At 34.1% G+C, this 19,742-nt stretch overlaps 1 pseudogene; it reads right to left on the bottom strand.

The window, feature by feature from the left end:
• Positions 1 to 19,742, bottom strand: part of LOC137638753 (nephrin-like) — a 748,229-nt pseudogene that overhangs the window by 264,114 nt on the left and 464,373 nt on the right.

Raw genomic sequence — 19,742 nt, 5'->3', positions numbered from 1 at the left:
CCATATCACACACATGCTAAACTAGCAGAAAAATTTAAGGAAATCTTATTTCCTTACGTATATCTCAAAGATATCCGCACAAAACATAGAAAAAATATAAAACCTTCGTAAATTTTGGTCCGTTGCGCATTCCGAGATAACCCACAATTACGATGCAAAACCAACTTGAAGAGTTTTAATCAAGTAAAATTCAGACCGAGAAAATCTTTTGAATTTTATTCATTCCCACAAATTGCAGAAACTGCCATGGTGTAGCTAGGAAAGGGTTGAATCCGTGTGTGTATTCGCCTAAAAATTTGGCCATTCTTTAGACGGGTCGCGTACACTAGTCTTGAATTAAAGGGCATTGAAAATGGGCACACATTACCACTGCATACATCCATAAAGCTCAATCTGTCCTACTCTGTGATGAAGGTTCATTTGGGAACCTCTTGAAGAGTTACTTATACTAACCATCTATCTTCCATGTAAGTATAGCATGACATCTTTTCTATATAGAATATCTATAAAAAACTGACGACAAGAAGAAGCGAAGAGACTAATAGACAGCTGTTAATAGTGTATCATAAGATCCCTATCTATTCCGACTTTGATAGACAATGAACAAAAGTTCTGATAATCATAACTACTTTCAGTTACATATAAGTAACTGGATTGTTTCACAATACAATTCTTCACTAAAGAATTATTATTTCTTTCAAGAATTAAAGTTTAATCTGTTCACTCGAGGATAAACGAGATATTTAGTTATTTTCTTTTTCATTTACATCAATAAAAATACTTTATCCTTTCATCCCCTTAAAAACACAGCAAGAGAAATTAAAGGGGTTAACCTACTTGACCTGAGAGAGAGAGAGAGAGAGAGAGAGAGAGAGAGAGAGAGAGAGAGAGAGAGAGAGAGAGAGACCCCATTAAAAATGAAATTACCTTCACTGTGGCTTAATAGCTTCAAAGCATGAAAGATAAAAACGCTCATCAGATTCATGAATGAAATTAATTAACCTGTGTTCGCGGCTATCTAAGAGAGACATTTGTTATTCGCCCTCTATTGTGAATCTGGGATCAATATTTGCCCCCAATAAAGCGAATAGTTTATAGGGAATGTGATCACTGAGGAGATTCTCCAAAGCGCATAATCAATTGCCGGGATTCTATGCTAGACAAACGTCTGGCATTCCGACACTTATTATTATTGCTTCCAACTTTAGCATTGAAGTTTCCAATTACAATTTTCATATCTCTCTCTGGGATCTCATCTTATTACACTTTCCATATCTTCATAGTATTAATCTTTCCTTTCTTCTGTGGCATTTAAAGTTGAACTTCAGAACTTCAAAGGTTCAAAGTTGGAGCAAATGTTTTTTTGTTGACCAGGCTGACACGAGTCTTTTTATAGTTTATATATGACATATCTGTTTTTGACGTTGTTAATAGTTTATATAGGACATATCTGTTTTGACGTTGTCACTGTTTCTAGAATGATTTATTGTTAATTTATTCCCATCCTTTATTTATTTCCTTATTTCCTTTCCTCACTGGGCTACTTTTCCCTATTGGAGCCCTTGGGCTTACTGTATAACATCTTGCCTTTCCAACTAGGGTTGTAGCTTGGCTAGTAATAATAATAATAATAATAATAATAATAATAATAATAATAAATAATAATAATAATAATAATAATAATAATAATAATAATAATAACAATAATGGTGTCAATCATTTGCCGAGTCGTTATTCCCACTTCGAAGAGTAATTAAAATCTTCATTTAATAATCTTTAAAGATGAGTGAGGTTTGCTAGATGTTAAATCTTTCCTGATTGTAAATGAAATGCAAATTTTATTCAATAAGCTTGCAAAGATGAATGATGTCAGCTGATATCAAGATGTCAAATCGTTGTTCAAGATTTTCCAATTCGAATCTAAGACGTCTACAAGAACTGTTCATACAAATAGCAACTAAATATTGAATATCCAGGATTATTCATTATTCAAAATATCAACTAAATATTGAATCTCCAGGATTATTCATTATTCATATCTAAAAAAAAAACATGAACAAATATATTTATGCGGTAAAAAAACATAAATAGGGTAAAACAAGCAAGTGCGAGAAACATAGTGCTATGAAATAAAATGCAAATATAATAAAAGGAGGGTTCCAACTGGAAAGAGTTGAAACTTTCCAGCGATTAGCAATTGTGTCATGTCTCACACGAAGCCCGGCCAGTCTTTATAACAATTTTGCGCAGAAGAAAAAAATTCATAACGACCAGATTATTACCCCTTCCCTTGAATAAAAATCTCAACGCTTTATAGCTTGAGTATAACATGTACAGACAAAATAAAGGAGAAGAGAGGAAAATTATCAAGTGGCCAATAACGCACTCATACGTTCATCTGCAATTATTTGAAGTTAAGTATCATTACTATATGTATCCACTAATACATATGAGTACTCATATCTCACGTTTACTTATTCCAATCCTGCCATAGAGTTACTTTTTCTTTCCCTTACTTGAATTAAGGCTCAGCAAAAGACAGGAAGTACCGTGTGAAATTCACCAATAAATTATAAATAAATTCAATTCCGATTCATAACTCGACTTTTTAAATTTACATCGTATGACAAAAGGGACAACATTACGTACCGAGTGAAATTGACCAGTAAATCATAAATTCAAGTCCAATTCAAAACTCGAGCTTTAAACTTACATCGTATGGCCAGAGGGACGACATTATGTACGGGGTGAAATTGACCAGTAAATAATAAATTCACGTCCAATTCAAAACTCAAGCTTTAAACTTACATCGTATGACCAGAGGGACGACATTGCTAGTGGTGGTTCCTAATGTATTCGTGGCCGTGCAGGTGTAGTTACCGGCAGATGTCCGCCGAACCATCTGTAGGACCAGGTTCCTGCCTGACACCAGGATGCCGGCCTTCATCTGGTGTTCCACCTTTTCCCCCTGAAACAGTAATAAAAAGAAATTGAAAATTTAATAGATTCATAAGTAAACCATAAAAAAAAAAAACACAGTAAGAATTACAAGGGGAAAATAATATACATATAAACAGCTGCCTTGAAAGTGGAAAAGAAAATGTAATCATTTTAAAAGTGAATTTCATCGTCATAAATAATATAATCAAACGACAGATTACCTTCATGAATATAATTACGCCAAAAATAACGAAAGATCAAAGTGAAAAGTATTTGATTGGAGAAACGAATTAAATCGTTCGGTAAGCCACGAAAGGGAACAAGAAAAATTGAACTTGAAAATGGTTAGTTGGACCGTAAAGTTAAGACACCATTGTCTGATCTTTGCTCGTTTAACTGAAATGGGAAGCTAGAGAAAATGAGTGAAAGAAAACGGAATACTTATAGAATTGAACCAATTACAGAATTTAGGACATTAATCAGAGCTAGGAGAGATACCTAACAGCAAAAAATGGAGGTTATTATTATTACTTGCTATGCTACAACCCTAGTTGGAAAAGCAGGATGCTATAAGTCCAGAGGCCCCGTCAGGGAAAATAGCCCAGTGAAGAAAGGAAACAAGGAAAAATAAAATGAGTGAAAGAAAAGGGAATACGTATAGAATTGAACCAATTACAGAATTTAGGACATTAATCAGAGCTAGGACAGATACCTAACAGCAAAAATTGGAGGTTATTATTATTATTATTATTATCATTATTATTATTATTATTTGCTATGCTACAACCCTAGTTGGAAAAGCAGGATGCTATAAGTCCAGAGGCCCCGTCAGGGAAAATAGCCCAGTGAAGAAAGGAAACAAGGAAAAATAAAATGAGTGAAAGAAAAGGGAATACGTATAGAATTGAACCAATTACAGAATTTAGGACATTAATCAGAGCTAGGACAGATACCTAACAGCAAAAATTGGAGGTTATTATTATTATTATTATTATCATTATTATTATTATTATTTGCTATGCTACAACCCTAGTTGGAAAAGCAGGATGCTATAAGTCCAGAGGCCCCGTCAGGGAAAATAGCCCAGTGAAGAAAGGAAACAAGGAAAAATAAAAATGAGTGAAAGAAAAGGGAATACGTATAATATTGAACCAATTACCGAAATTAGGACATTAATCAGAGCTAGGACAGATACCTAACAGCAAAAATTGGAGGTTATTATTATTATTATTATTATTATTTGCTATGCTACAACCCTAGTTGGAAAAGCAGGATGCTATAAGTCCAGAGGCCCCGTCAGGAAAATAGCCCAGTGAAGAAAGGAAACAAGGAAAATTAAAATGAGTGAAAGAAAAGAGAATACGTATAGAATTGAACCAATTACAGAATTTAGGACATTAATCAGAGCTAGGACAGATACCTAACAGCAAAAAATGGAGGTTATTATTATTATTATTATTATTTGCTATGCTACAACCCTAGTTGGAAAAGCAGGATGCTATAAGTCCAGAGGCCCCGTCAGGGAAAATAGCCCAGTGAAGAAAGGAAACAAGGAAAAATAAAATGAGTGAAAGAAAAGGGAATACGTATAGAATTGAACCAATTACAGAATTTAGGACATTAATCAGAGCTAGGACAGATACCTAACAGCAAAAATTGGAGGTTATTATTATTATTATTATCATTATTATTATTATTATTTGCTATGCTACAACCCTAGTTGGAAAAGCAGGATGCTATAAGTCCAGAGGCCCCGTCAGGGAAAATAGCCCAGTGAAGAAAGGAAACAAGGAAAAATAAAAATGAGTGAAAGAAAAGGGAATACGTATAATATTGAACCAATTACCGAAATTAGGACATTAATCAGAGCTAGGACAGATACCTAACAGCAAAAATTGGAGGTTATTATTATTATTATTATTATTATTTGCTATGCTACAACCCTAGTTGGAAAAGCAGGATGCTATAAGTCCAGAGGCCCCGTCAGGAAAATAGCCCAGTGAAGAAAGGAAACAAGGAAAATTAAAATGAGTGAAAGAAAAGAGAATACGTATAGAATTGAACCAATTACAGAATTTAGGACATTAATCAGAGCTAGGACAGATACCTAACAGCAAAAAATGGAGGTTATTATTATTATTATTATTTGCTATGCTACAACCCTAGTTGGAAAAGCAGGATGCTATAAGTCCAGAGGCCCCGTCAGGAAAATAGCCCAGTGAAGAAAGGAAACAAGGAAAAATAAAATATTTTAAGAGCAGTAACAGCATTAAAATAAATAATTCCTATATAAACTACAAAAACTTTAACAAAACAAGAAAAGAGAAATAAGATATAATAGTGTGCCCGAGTGTACCCTCAAGCAAGAGAACCCAAGACAGTGGAAGACCATGGTACAGAGGCTATTGCACTTATTCAAAATCAAAGTAGTTGTTTGCTAGTAGTTAACCGGTCTTCATTTTATATTCCCAGCTAGGGGCTAGACGCACCGTCAAAAAGCCCCTGTCCGGAGAGAAGCTCCGGGCAATCTATAGCAAGCAAGCAAGGTCTTCACTTCTCCCACTTTCCTTCGACAGATCGAAGATACGACGACACCCGACAGAGGCTTCTTGGGTGGTTACGACTAGGGTTACAATCACCTCAACCCCTCCCCCACCCCTTTGTCCTACGAACAAAGGAAGCTCCATCGACCAACCTCAGAACCTCATCCACAAACCCCTAATACCCCCTACACGCTCTAAAGCGAAAGGCCCTCCCACTAAGTCCTCCAAGGACGGTGCACCTCACCCCCCACATCAAAGCCCCCATTACGACACCCCACTAACCCCTACACCCCTCTGCCATAGCACGACAAAGCCGTCACCTATTGGATGACTTCAAAGGGTTCCTTTTGTGTGTCTTTTAAAACACACTGGTGGCTGATCACGTGTCAATGAGGAGTGGTGTTTTCAAGACGCCACGGGACTTAATCATCAACGTGTTCAAAGGAAATAATGTAAAAAAAAAATTGAAGCTGCGTCATAGATTTATTTCTTTATTACGGAAACTTCCTGTACATATCCATGTGTATGCATACTCCGCTTGTGGCCTTAAGCTCACTTAAATATAATTTTTATTCCTGTTATTTGCAGTGTGTTGCCGAAGGTTAGTAGCTAAATGTGAATATTTCAAATGGTTTTTTTCCCAAATCTTTAATGGGGAAGGACGTACACAGGCACAGATTCTAATACCAAACTCGTTGGGTGCCGACTTCACTGTTTAAAAGGAAAAGAAAGAGTAAATGTGAAGATAAAAGCTAATAAGTGGGTGCACCTAGGGGCCGCGTGAGAAACACTGGTACTACCACTTATTACATGATCTTCACCAGACATTGGAGTTAGGATAAATTGGCGAGTTTAACAGGTAAAATATAATATCAACCGTCGGTCACCAACGAAAATCCTCGCCAAACCTTATTGTATAGAAACGCCGTAGATACAAAATGCATTTCTTTCAAGTTCACGTCTTTTTAAATTATCCAATGAAATGAAAGGACAAATTTAGGTATATTTTTCCCCACTACTATTCAGAGAAACGTTATTCATTCTTTCCATATCATCTGTTTCATTTGAGGCGTAATAAATTAATTTTTTCAGCTGTATTTCCATATGGAATTAATATCAGTTCTCTAGGGTGTATGCGTGTATAGGTACTTTTACTACTAAATCGGTTACTATTACCATTTTATACATATATACTGTATATATATATATATATATACACACACATATATATATATATATATATATATATATATATATATATATATATATACACACACATATATATATATATATATATATATGAACTGATCGTAATCATGGCGGCCGTGACCAGACTGGTTAAGTGTCAAGGATTTTTTTCTCTTTGTTAGAGAGAATAACGGTGAGGCTATGGTTTGGCAATCAGAAAGTCCATCGAGTCACAAAACCTCCGCCCGAATGGTTCTTGAAGAAAGATCGGGTAGAACAACCAATCATGATAGGCATAGGCACGCCAATGTATGGGCGCTTGAGTAAAAGGACCCATAGGACAGGCAGTCTTCCCCGTAAACCCAGAGTGAGAAGCTAGGGAAGGGCAGGTGCCAACACGTGTGCCAAGACAAATACCATTTTTCTGAGGGCTTTTTTCTCTTAGTAACGTAACGTAATCATAATTATGGGAGCCCTTGTAAAACGATCGTCTGTGTAAAACGATCCACTAGGGTATTATTGGTGCATGAAATACTCCTCCATTCGCGTTTTCCTAACTTGATTGAACCCCAATACGACCCAGATCGGGTCATATATATATATATATATATATATATATATATATATATATATATATATATATATATATATATATATATATAATAAATAGACAATGTCTTAGTGACGACCAAAATCGAAGAGTATTTTGCAGATAGTTTTCAGGATAACAGCAGAAATTAATTTACAAAAAAAGTGTATAAACTGAAATGATTAAATAGAAGTAGTTATGAAGAAATAATTTAATGCTTCTTAAGGACACAACTACTTAAATAACAAGACAAGTTTACACCATTATGGTCTACAAGGGAACGTGATTTTGTATGCAATGGCAACTCACAAGTTAGAAAATGACCTAAGTTATTAATCTCCTCTTATGTAATAGCGACAAAGTATTGATCAATGATGAAGGAAGGGAAATTATACTGCAATTAAGAAGTTCTAGTAGTAATTATAGAACGGCGTAGACGCTGAATATTTAAGAATAGTTCAAGCAAAAAAAAAATAAATAAAAATAGAATGGAATTTAAATACAAAACATATGAAATTTTCGTAAGAAAAGAATAAAGAATAGTTTAAGATAAAATAAAACAATTAGGTAAATTTGAATGACTGATACATATGAGTTTAAGAGGTTATTTATCAATTTAAAGTGAAAAAGAAAAAGCAATGAAGGATAGACAAAAAGCGTATTAAAAAAAAAATGAAAATATAAAGCGCTTTTTGGATATACAGTACATTTGGTGACAGAATATATGATTCTAAAATAGAACAATGTACAGGAAACAGAAGCAATTAACGTGAAATGTGAGATAAGACAGAGGAAAACGGTAAAAATAAAAACCACCATGAAAATGTCGGCGAATTAAATTGGGAAAAATAAACGAAAATAAGACTGAGCAAAGAGGGAAGAGTCAATGAAAGAATTAAGGGGGAATGGTACAAGGAAGAAGACGGAATAACACCTTCGAATGATTAAAATGAAAATGGTCAAGAGAAGAAACGAAAAGAAGAGCTCAGAAAGAGAGAGAGAAATAGTAACATGCACCATCAGTGAATTCAATTATGGTGGCCGATGCGGTAACGTCCTTTAGTGGTGAACGCCAGACTGGAGTTCGAGTGCCGCTCAAACTCGTTTGTTCCTTTGATCGCTGCAACGTCACCATACTTGTGAGCTAAGGATGGGGAGTTTGGAGAAGCCTATAGGTCAATCTGCTGAACCATCAGCAGCCTTTGCCTAGCCCTCCTTGGTCCTAGCTTGGGTGGAGAGGGGGCTTGGGCGCTGATCATATGTATATATGGTCAGTCTCTAAGGAATTGTCCTGCTTGATAAGGCAATGTCACTGTCCCTTGCCTCTGCCATTCATGAGCGGCCTTTAAACCTTTAATACTGACAAAAAAAAAAAAAAAAAAAAAAAAAAAAAAAAAAAAAAAAATCAGCATTACGCCAATGTATTCCTTTTATTACTACAGTTATTATAGCCACTGTAGTTCATTGAAACTTGTATCTAATGAAGACAAATTTCTTAACCAACCTAACTAGAAAACCACAGACAAACAGACTTTACTGTATCATGACATATCTCGCCTATCTCGAAATTATATTTAAAGAAATTCTACCTCAAATTTATGCCTATTGGCACCTCATAAATAGTATGATTGAGAGATAGACGAGCAGACGAGGAGAAAGAGCGTAAACACGGCCGACCTAAAACATCAAGATAACATTTATTTGATAACATACGCAAGAACTTCAAAAATTCAGCTCCAAACATATTCATATATTATAAGCGTATGTTCCTAGGCCATAATTAATAATGTTACCTCACTCAAATTTACACACACACACACACACACACTAACCATCGAACAGAAAATTTCCTCTAAACTAAAACCTCATTTGTCAGGGGAAATTTGAGTGACACATGAGCAGAAGAATTCGGGTTAACGACCTTTCCCGTTCTTCCCTTCCTCTTCCTCGTAACTATTTCTCTTTTTGTACATTTTGGCAGGGGAAAAAATGACTCCCCATTATCAACTGTTGTCGGAGCATCAATCTGACGCAACAGGTTCTTTACCGAGTCTTGGAGACGTCCTTCCGCCTCGAAATTTCTTGAATGTAGGGTTTTGGGGATACGGGAGGACCTTGCCGGAGGTTGTGACAAAAGATCAAAGGTCGTGAAGAGGTGGAATAGGTTTCGGTAAAGTCGTAGGTTACTGTAATTGCGAACTAGTATATCTAATTCTATATCCGTATAGCCCTATCACGGAATTTACAAACTTTTAGGACAAAGGATGCCTCTTCATCCAATGTCTTATATAAAATAATCTAATATTCTCTTCTCATATCCTTGTAGATTCCTAAAAGGATCACCCAAGGAAATTTTCTTAAAACAGAGGAAAGAATTAGAACAAAATAGTGATCTAAACAAAACATTAAGGTAAAAAAAAAAATTCAGTGGGAGCGGATGCAAATTTAATGTAACAAACTGGGTGTGCAAAAACCAATAAAATGAACCTTTTAAACTTCATAGAATGTGTAGCAAAGTATACAGTACCTCACTAGGGACTAAGGTATAGTTAAAGTCCGCAAAAATTGAAAATCGCAGCCATAAGTTATAAAGGATTAGAAAGGTTTCCTCCCACGGCAGTGTACTTGGTATTTTCTAATTCGAGTAGTCGGAGACTTTCCAAAAAATGTTCCAGCGTGGCAAGAGACTCCTAAAGAGATACACTCAAGAGAAGTTCTGGCACCGTTAGAAAGGGCAAAGAGAGAAAAAGGCTCCAGATATGTTCCAGTACTGCGACAGATTAAGAGATAAACTCAAGAAATGTTCCAGCATTTAAAGAGACTACGAGAGACAGACTTGCAGTTCAAGAGACTGAAAAAGAGACAATCAGGAAATGTTCCGGCATCGAAATAAAAATTCCAAAAGAGAAAGACTTGATAGATGCTCCAGCAGTAAAATAAACTGGCAAAGAGAAAGATTCAGGAGATGTTCAAGCAGTGCAAGAGCCTGACAAAGAGAAGGATTCAGGTGTTTCAGCAGTTCGAAAATATGACAAAAGAGAAAGATTCGATAGATCTTCCAGAAGTGCAAGAGCCTGACACACTGAATTATTCAAGAGATGTTCAAACAGTGCAAGAGAATAGCCTCAAAAAAGGAAAAATTCAAAGTGCCTGCACAAGTGCAAGTGCCTGACCCAGTGAAAGATAAGAGATCTTCCAGCAGCGCAATAGCCTGACAAAGTTAAAGATCCAAGAGATCTTCCAGCAGTTTTTGTTGTGAGGAGAGAGAAGGGCTCAAAGTGTTTACGAGGTTATAAGAAAGGCTTGAATAGTCTTCAATTATAGTAAATATGGTCCAGAGGTCTTTTGGCTATGACTAATATGTACGAGGTTACTGATATTATAATTATGATTACCCAAGTATCACTGGGTCCAGTTAGAGCTTTTATAACAGCGAATCCACGCACCGTAACCAATATTTTTGACTAGAGGGACACTCAGTAGAGCGTAGACCTTCACTGCAGAAGCTTATTTTTCGACCTTGACCTTGACCTTTGACCTTAACATGTATTAATTGGCGTGGATTTTCATACACTTATACATGAACAAAGTTTGAAATCTCTGTGACAATGTCCAAACTTATGCCTGATTACGTGAATTAGTCATTTTGCTTGACCGTGACTTGACCTTTGACCTTGATCTTCCAAAATTTAATAATTTCCAGCTTTTTACATAACACTTAATCCCTGGATGTTTCATTACGCTACGATTAAAATTGTGGCCAGGAAGGTCTTCACAAACTAACACACAAACAGGGGCGAAAGCATAACCTCCTTCCAACTTCGTTGGCGGAGGTAAATATGGTGCTGGCCACTTCATCAGAAATTTCACGACTTACATAATTGCTACAGAACCTAGAATATGGTGTGGCCACCAATGAATCGTACATACGCTTGCGAGGACAACCAAGGATTGGAAGAATTATCAATATCATAATTTTCATAATTATCTGTCGAAAATAGATGAAGAAAATAGGACAATCAAGACTAGAGGTACAATGATTGTGCATAATAATTTAAAAAATACCTTTCTCCATTACCTACCTACTATAAATATATCTATTCATTCACACGTGTATATATATATATATATATATATATATATATATATAGAGAGAGAGAGAGAGAGAGAGAGAGAGAGAGAGAGAGAGAGAGAGAGAGAGAGAGAGAGAGAGAGAGAGAATACGCTATATAAGATGATAAACATACAATGACGAGGAAACATACATACAAAGTTGCATCGCATTAATGAATAATCAAATAAGCATATCAAATGAATAACCAACAATCAAAAAGTAAATAAGTAACTCAAAGAAAAGGGAAGATTGGGATAAGAACTAAAACTTTTATTCATATCAGATTAACCTTTTCTTTCCACATTACGATAAATAAAAAAAAAAAAACATACAATTACAGTGTGATTATACAAGGGTGCCTGCCTTTTCTACAGGGTCTTGTTGACTAAAAGCTCATTCAAAGAGATAACCAAAGCCCAGCTAATGAGTTTAACTGAAAAACTCTACAACAGTTGAAAAAACAGTTTTTTATACACATTACCGTATGCGTTTGCGCGCGCATAAGCACCCTACCTCGGGAGTTATTTGTATATTCATAAAGGAACGTCGATCAGGCGACAATATACAGTAGTTGGAGTCATACGAATAGGATAGAGAGTGATAGTAATAATTTTTTTTTTATTCCTTTTGCACCCTGCAAAATTGAATCAAATAAATTGGTGAGGATGATTTTGTAGCTTATGAAAACATTTCATAAATTAGGTAGTAAGTTAATGGCTCCTTATATTTTTCACAATGTTCAGAGTAAAAAAAAAAAAATACGTATTAAATTATTTATTCTGCAAAATTCAGAATTTATGAATACATCCAGGAAAATGTTAAATATCTGTTAAATATCAATTAATCCTAAGAAGAAAGTATTCAAATCAAGCGTCTTTTAGAATGCCCGAACGAGCAGAGAGATTTTGCTTTCATAAGGACATATTAACTTAAAAACAGCAGTAACAAATTACAGTATTCTGGTAATTATACGAAACATTGCATTCTTATGCATGCCCGAGTTCTTTCTGTACATTATTTCACTTGATTTTATTATTAAGCTTTATCAAAATATTGCTTTTATCGTTCTTTCTCAAATATAGTACAAGGAATGGGTATTAATACTGTAACTACAGTATACTAAGTAAATTTAAGACGTTTACATTCCATATTCTGAATGATTTCATATATCATTTATTCTTTCGCCCATGATTTTTGCTAGTGCCCTCTTTATTATGGTTAAGATTATTTTTATCAAATAAATTATCCTGAGTTTTATATTCAATATGCTATTATTTTTCGAATTATAATTTCAATCATTTATATTGTGATACCTATTAAAAGGTTCTATTGGTATTGAAGAATTGAAAATAAAAGTGTCTGTTAATCAGCATAATAGAAGTGGGTTTGAACAAATAGTACGGCAAAAGTGAAATTGAATCCTGCAACAAATAATAACATAATGAGGCGAGAGTATAAGAAAAAAAGAGTCATCTTTCAAAATTACATAAGGCTCCAAAAACAGGACCCATTTCTAACATAACCATCTTGGCCTACGCCTCCTAATACTACTCTTCTTGGAGAGAGAGAGAGAGAGAGAGAGAGAGAGAGAGAGAGAGAGAGAGAGAGAGAGAGAGAGAGAGAGAGAGAAATCCAGGAATATTTACCACCCAAAAATCAAATCTCACCGATGCATGTGATTCTAGCATGATGAACGAGTCAGGAAAAGGGCATAAAAACAACTTCTAAATTATAGTAAAGGTGTACATACCGTCTACGGCAGTGAAATAAGATTTTTCTATCTCAAAGGCAGAACTGAGGGGGGGGGGACATGTGGAGTGAATAATAAGCAAGTTCAACAAGGCAAAACTTGTTCTTTTCCGAACAAGAAAAAATTAAAGACAGTAAATGATCACCAAATGAGCATTATAACGTTTGTGTTTAAGTAGAATGAAAATGAATTGTAACCAATAATAACTTAATGACAATGAATATATAACATGATTATCCGAATTGTTGCTCCTAACTCGAGAAAATATATCACCATTAAGAAAGGAATTGTTTGGGAAAAAGCTACACGCATGGTATCACAAGCCTGGCATTTTGATAACCTTTCTATAGCATTCACACGTGCGTTTCTGTTACGACTACTGAAAAATTGAAATATTCTGCAACTTTAGACAGTAATGGAATATTCTATAAATATCAATTACAAGAGTAAAACAAATGTATTTGAAGTAAAGACTGAATTGGTGATACCGTTATATACTAGAACTAAGGATTATAAAAACAGAAATTATTACCAACTAGAAATTGAAGTACAAATGGAAATGTACTCGAACTGGAGATTGCAATGGAGATTGGGAAGTATAATATAAAAGAAAAAGAATCAAATGTTGTCAGGATAACATTTTACAACTATAGATGGAAATGGAAATATGGAAATACATTACAACCAAAGATTGAAACACAGATGAAACCATATATACAGTATATATATACACACACACACATATATATATATATATATATATATATATATATATACAGTATATATATATATATATATATATATATATATATGTACACACACATATATAATATATATATACATATATATAATACATATATATATATACGTATGTATATATATATATATATATATATGTATAAATATATGTGTGTATAATATATATATATATATATATATATATATATATATGTATAATATATATATATATATATATATATATACATACATATATATATATATATATATATATATATATTGCAACCAAAGAGAATTAATAACTACTAGACATTTTGTAATATCTTTTATATAGACAAAGAATTTCTCCCGACATTCTGAATGCCATCAAATAAAAACTCAAATATTTCAAATTATTAGTCAGGTATGTAGTGCTTCAATGTTTTAAATTTATCCAAACTGTGTTGAGGAAAGAATTTAGGTCGTTCCTTTAATCAGAATAAAAATTCTAATATTTCCCTTACAAGTCTAACACGTCAAATGGATAACTTGGAGTTTTCTCTTCCTTCTCAAAAATGAATGAGAAAATTAAAAGATTATTCATGAAAAGAAAAATGTTTCCGGGTACCTAAAGTGTCATAATAAACAGGAAGATATCATCGTTATTAAACAAATTCTACTTATTGCATTCTTAACCTATATTTTTATTTACATATTTTGTTTGAAAGACTGATATAGTTGATTTTGAGAGAGAGAGAGAGAGAGAGAGAGAGAGAGAGAGAGAGAGAGAGAGAGAGAGAGAGAGAATGTTATTAATCAAGATAAATTACATATTCTTACTCCAACATTTTCGCTCACATATTTCCTTTTCATTTTTAGCATTATAATTATTATCAGAGCTACAACCTTAGTTGGAATAGCAAGATGCTATAAGCCCAAGAGGTCCATTAAGGAAAAATAGCGCAGTGAGGCAAGGAAACAAGGAAATAAACTACAAAAGAAGTGATGAACAATCAAAAGAGAATACTTTAAGAACAACAACAACATCAAATTAAATCTTCCGTATATAAACTTAAAAAAAAAAAAAAACAAGAGGGGGGAAAAATAAGATAGAATGGTGTGCCTAGGTGTACCCTCAAGCAAGAGAACTTTTACAGAATTACATCCCTCCACAGTTATGGTATTAAACTGAGGATGTCAAGTTGTGCTAACGACGCATACAGACACATAATACGGCAATAGATTTAAAAACGGAGAGACACACAAACACAAGGAAAATTGGTGCAATAAGCTTCAAAAGGACAATTATGTATGTCATAAAGCCAAGACAATGAGAAGGAAAACCAAGAGGAAGGAAAATATATCAAGTAAAATATATTATTAATACCATTGTGGGACCGCCGTTAACGTACAGAAAGAAATGCCTCGCTTTTAATGTTGAACCTTCTTGAAATTATAAAATGATCGTTAAAACTTCAGCCTTAGGAAAAATAATGAACGATGCAATATGTAAACTAAAGGGGCACTGGGTAGAGGGCAGACCTCCGCCGCGGCAGCTTATTTCTTTACCTTGATCTTAACATGTATTAATTGGTGTGGATTTTCATACACTCAAAAGTGAACCAAGTTTGAAGTCTCTGTGACAACGATGGCCAAACATTTGGCGGATTACGTGAATTGGACATTTTGCTTGACCGTGACCTTGACCTTAACCTTCCAAAATTTAATAATTTCCAGGTTTTTACATAACAGTTAATCCCTGCAAATTTAATTACGATTAAAATTGTGACCGGGAAGCAGTTCACAAACAAATACACACAGACAAACAAACACACAAACAAGGGGTAAAACATAAACTCTTCCAACTTCGTTGAAGGAGGTAATAAAGAAAAAGAAATTTAAACGGCAAGAGATAAAATTAATGAAAATAATGGGAAGAATGAACGGAAAAATTGTCAAAAACTAAACCAAATACTACGCTAAAAGCCACTATCTTAACAGAAAATGGAAGATAATATGATGACAAATAAATATGAAGAATTCTATGTTAGAGTTAGAAGAAGACATTGAATGCGATTACCGAATAAATTATTATTATTATTATTATTATTATTATTATTATTAATTGCTAAGCTACAATCCTAGTTGGAAAAGCCGGTTGCTATAAGCCCAAGAGCTCCAACAGGGAAAATAGCCAAGTGAGAAAAGGAAATAAGGAAATAAACTACAAGAGAAGTTTAAGAACAATAACAACATTAAAATAAATCTTTCTTATATAAACAATAAAACTACAAAATAACAAGAGGGAGAGAAACAAAAAGTGTATCAAGAATAGACGGTACAGGGAAATCTTGGTTACCCAAGACCTGTGAATAACCGACCATCAAATGTGAAAGGTGAACGACTCTTCGCGACCACGCACGCACGCACAAACATAAACAAGCCCCCATAGATGAAATGCCTGCTTGGACACGTGGATGACCTTGGAGGATTAATCCTAAGAGTGGATGACCCTTCACGCTCTTCGAAAAAGATGGGATAGGATAAGATTTGGAGAGGCAGGTGGATGAGGGATGACCATAACCTATCCAGCGGATAGGCAATTATGAGAGCACACGTCTCCTAATCAATAGTGTCTTTCTAAGAAAACAAAACAAAAGAGGAACGGGAATTGATGCCAGATAACGCCAGCAGTAATAACTCGTTTCTTTATTTTGTCCTTTTTTATTCGTAAATCATAATGGAATATTATTTTTTTAAATCATATTTAATATTTACCAGTAGATTGCTCATTTTCCTTAGAGAGAGAGAGAGAGAGAGAGAGAGAGAGAGAGAGAGAGAGACTACGAAATAAAAGGGGAAAAATCGATACGTGTGACGTTTGTTCTTCTTTCCTTTGTTTTTCATTTCTTTTCACAGGATTTATTCTTCATTCCAGATAATTCATTGGGAAAGACGTAATTCTTTTCAATAAGTTTTAATAATTTCCAATGTATTATGAACAACCAGACCTTTTTATCTTGGGTCATAAATTGGATATATAAACTATTATTAAGAGAAATATACAGCACAGACAATGAGAGAGAGAGAGAGAGAGAGAGAGAGAGAGAGAGAGAGCATATATATTTATACATATATATATATATATATACATAATATATATATATATATATACACTGTATGTATATATATAATATATATATATATATATATATATATAAAATCTTATCATAATCAGATTTTCGGAAGATAAGTAAACACATCTCATAATCCGATTAAATAAAGGAAGCCTATCGTACGTTAAATAATCCATGAATTTTTCAAAACACTTAAGAAGTCATGAAGTAAAACAAGAAAACATTCTTAACAAAACGAATTAAAACAAAGGTGTAATGTATTCTATTTGAGCAAACTTATAATTTTTTAATCATAGATATGACATTTCTTACCTCTAAGAGATTCTAATATATAAAAAAAACTATATAATTTGATAGAATTAATACAAATACGAGAGTATGTGATTTAATATACACACAGACAGACAGTCAGACAGACACACACACACAGATATATATATATATATATAATATATAAGTTATATACTGTGTATATAACTGATTAATAGAAATTCGGGAATGTCATATATATATATATATATATATCCGCGTGTATGTATACATTCAACTCAACGCAGTTTACCCTTAACAGGGAAACACCATCATAAGTGTCACTGTCAAGTGCATCCCTCAACTGCTGTATCATGCACCGAAGGCTCACCAGCACCTATCTGAACTCACTAATTTTTCAATGCGCTTTTCACGTCATAAACCCAACCTTTTATTATATTTTATTCTGAAATATAAACTTTTTTCAGTAATCTATTGTTTTCTTTTCTCTCACAGGAACAAACTGTTCACCTAAAAATACCGATTCATTTTTTTTTCATCAAGGCCATTTCTACGTATCCACACTTTTGTTACTATATCCTTTAATAGACCACGTTTTCGACTGCAATTTTCATCCAGCATCCACTATTTCATTAAAGGGAACTGGTCTAGTAATCCAATCATAATTTTCAACCTTGGCAACCAGAGACAATTCAAGGCTTGTGTGTGTGTGGGAGAGAGTGCATATCCTGCTCCCATTACTCTACGAAACAAAATCACTTCAATTGCCCTTGAAAATGTTCACCAAGCTGACAATGGTATCAAGATAGGACACATCATGAAAAAATATAAGACCAGAAATCCTAACAAAACGAAAAAGATAAAAATAACAAAAGATTGGGCAAAACAAAGTCCTTATTGTGTCATATCTTTAGAAACATTATTCAAGTACAAAGGGGATATTTATCAATTCGGAGAAACTGAATAAATAACAAATATTGCATATTTTTCACATCAATTTCTTGTTTGCAATCTCGTTCAGGTTTATTCAGAGCAATACCACTTCGAAGACGTGACAGCCCTCTGTACCAACCTCGCACTAAAAAGAGCCTGAATAAACGGTGTCGATTTTGAACAGGAAATGTCTTGTTGCCTTGAGCTTTTGTATATAAAGGAGTGTTCTATAATACACTCACTCACTTGCTTTCATCCTGTCTTTGAGTCACGACCTTCTCTCGGCCCGTCACACCTCAAAACAATAGCAGATGAAGTTATCATCACTGTAAGATTACCTCATCGAGGCCCTTCGTTAATTACTTAATAATGATTGGAAGTGAACTAATCATTCAAAATTTCTAAATTTCTAGTTTATTTTCTCATGGGGAGGGAACCGACTAAAGTCAGTGGACTGGCAGGTACCGATTTTTTTGGTCAGGATAATATAGGCAAAATGGGTTAAAAACAGAAAAGGTCTCAATATTTTATATTCGCTCGAGATTTAAACCCAAGATCTTTTATCAGTTGGGCGATAATTAAGGATAAAGAGAGAGAGAGAGAGAGAGAGAGAGAGAGAGAGAGAGAGAGAGAGCCTTACCTTATATAAATAATAGGGTCCAGTCCCCGAAATATATAGTCCCTGCTTTTGTAAAATGTATATACATATTCAGATTATAGTTACATGAGAGAGAGAGAGAGAGAGAGAGAGAGAGAGAGAGAGAGAGAGAGAAGATGCTCTTGTAAATGTATATGCATCATATTTAGATTATCAAGTTGCATGATCATATTAATATAAAGGTGAATGAAATAGAATGTTATGAAATACAAAAATAAAAGTTATGATTTACAACAAAAACTGGTGCCATCTCTAAACACTTGAATGATTTGATATGATTTTTAGAGTCAATTCTGCTCACCTATTGGAAGTGAGGTTGAGAAAAAGAAGGGAACACGCAAGGATAAATGAAAGAATAAAAAAAAGAGGTAAACGCAGACAGAGGAAGCATGAAATAAAGCAGGAGAAATTTCGCGAGGAAAGATATAGTGTTTACGACCATGAAAATGGCTGGTAAAAACTTGAAACAGAGAGAGAGAGAGAGAGAGAGAGAGAGAGAGAGAGAGAGAGGACATCGTTCTAAACATATTAAAAGTTTATGATTACTATCTTTATACTCCCATTAATTATCTTTTCTTTTGTGTTTGAAGAGAGAGAGAGGAGAGAGAGAGAGAGAGAGAGAGAGAGAGATATTTTCATTTTTAAGCATTAAAAGTTCTATTTTTATTAAATTCATACCATCATTCATTTCCTTTTCTTTTGAGAGAGAGAGAGAGAGAGAGAGAGAGAGAGAGAGAGGAGAGTTAACCTAATTCTTATACCTTTTACGCTCTAACATATATTACCTTCGGATATTCTTCAATACTTTCGAGAGAGAGAGAGAGAGAGAGAGAGAGAGAGAGAGAGAGACTTGCACCTTGCTCGTTGCAAGACCTGGAAGATATTGACGTCCACTTAAAAGAT

Source organism: Palaemon carinicauda, chromosome 3, assembly GCF_036898095.1.
Source record: "Palaemon carinicauda isolate YSFRI2023 chromosome 3, ASM3689809v2, whole genome shotgun sequence".
NCBI lineage: Eukaryota > Metazoa > Arthropoda > Malacostraca > Decapoda > Palaemonidae > Palaemon > Palaemon carinicauda.
Note: the sequence above shows the minus strand (reverse complement) of the source record. Positions and strands in the feature narration are given on the sequence as shown.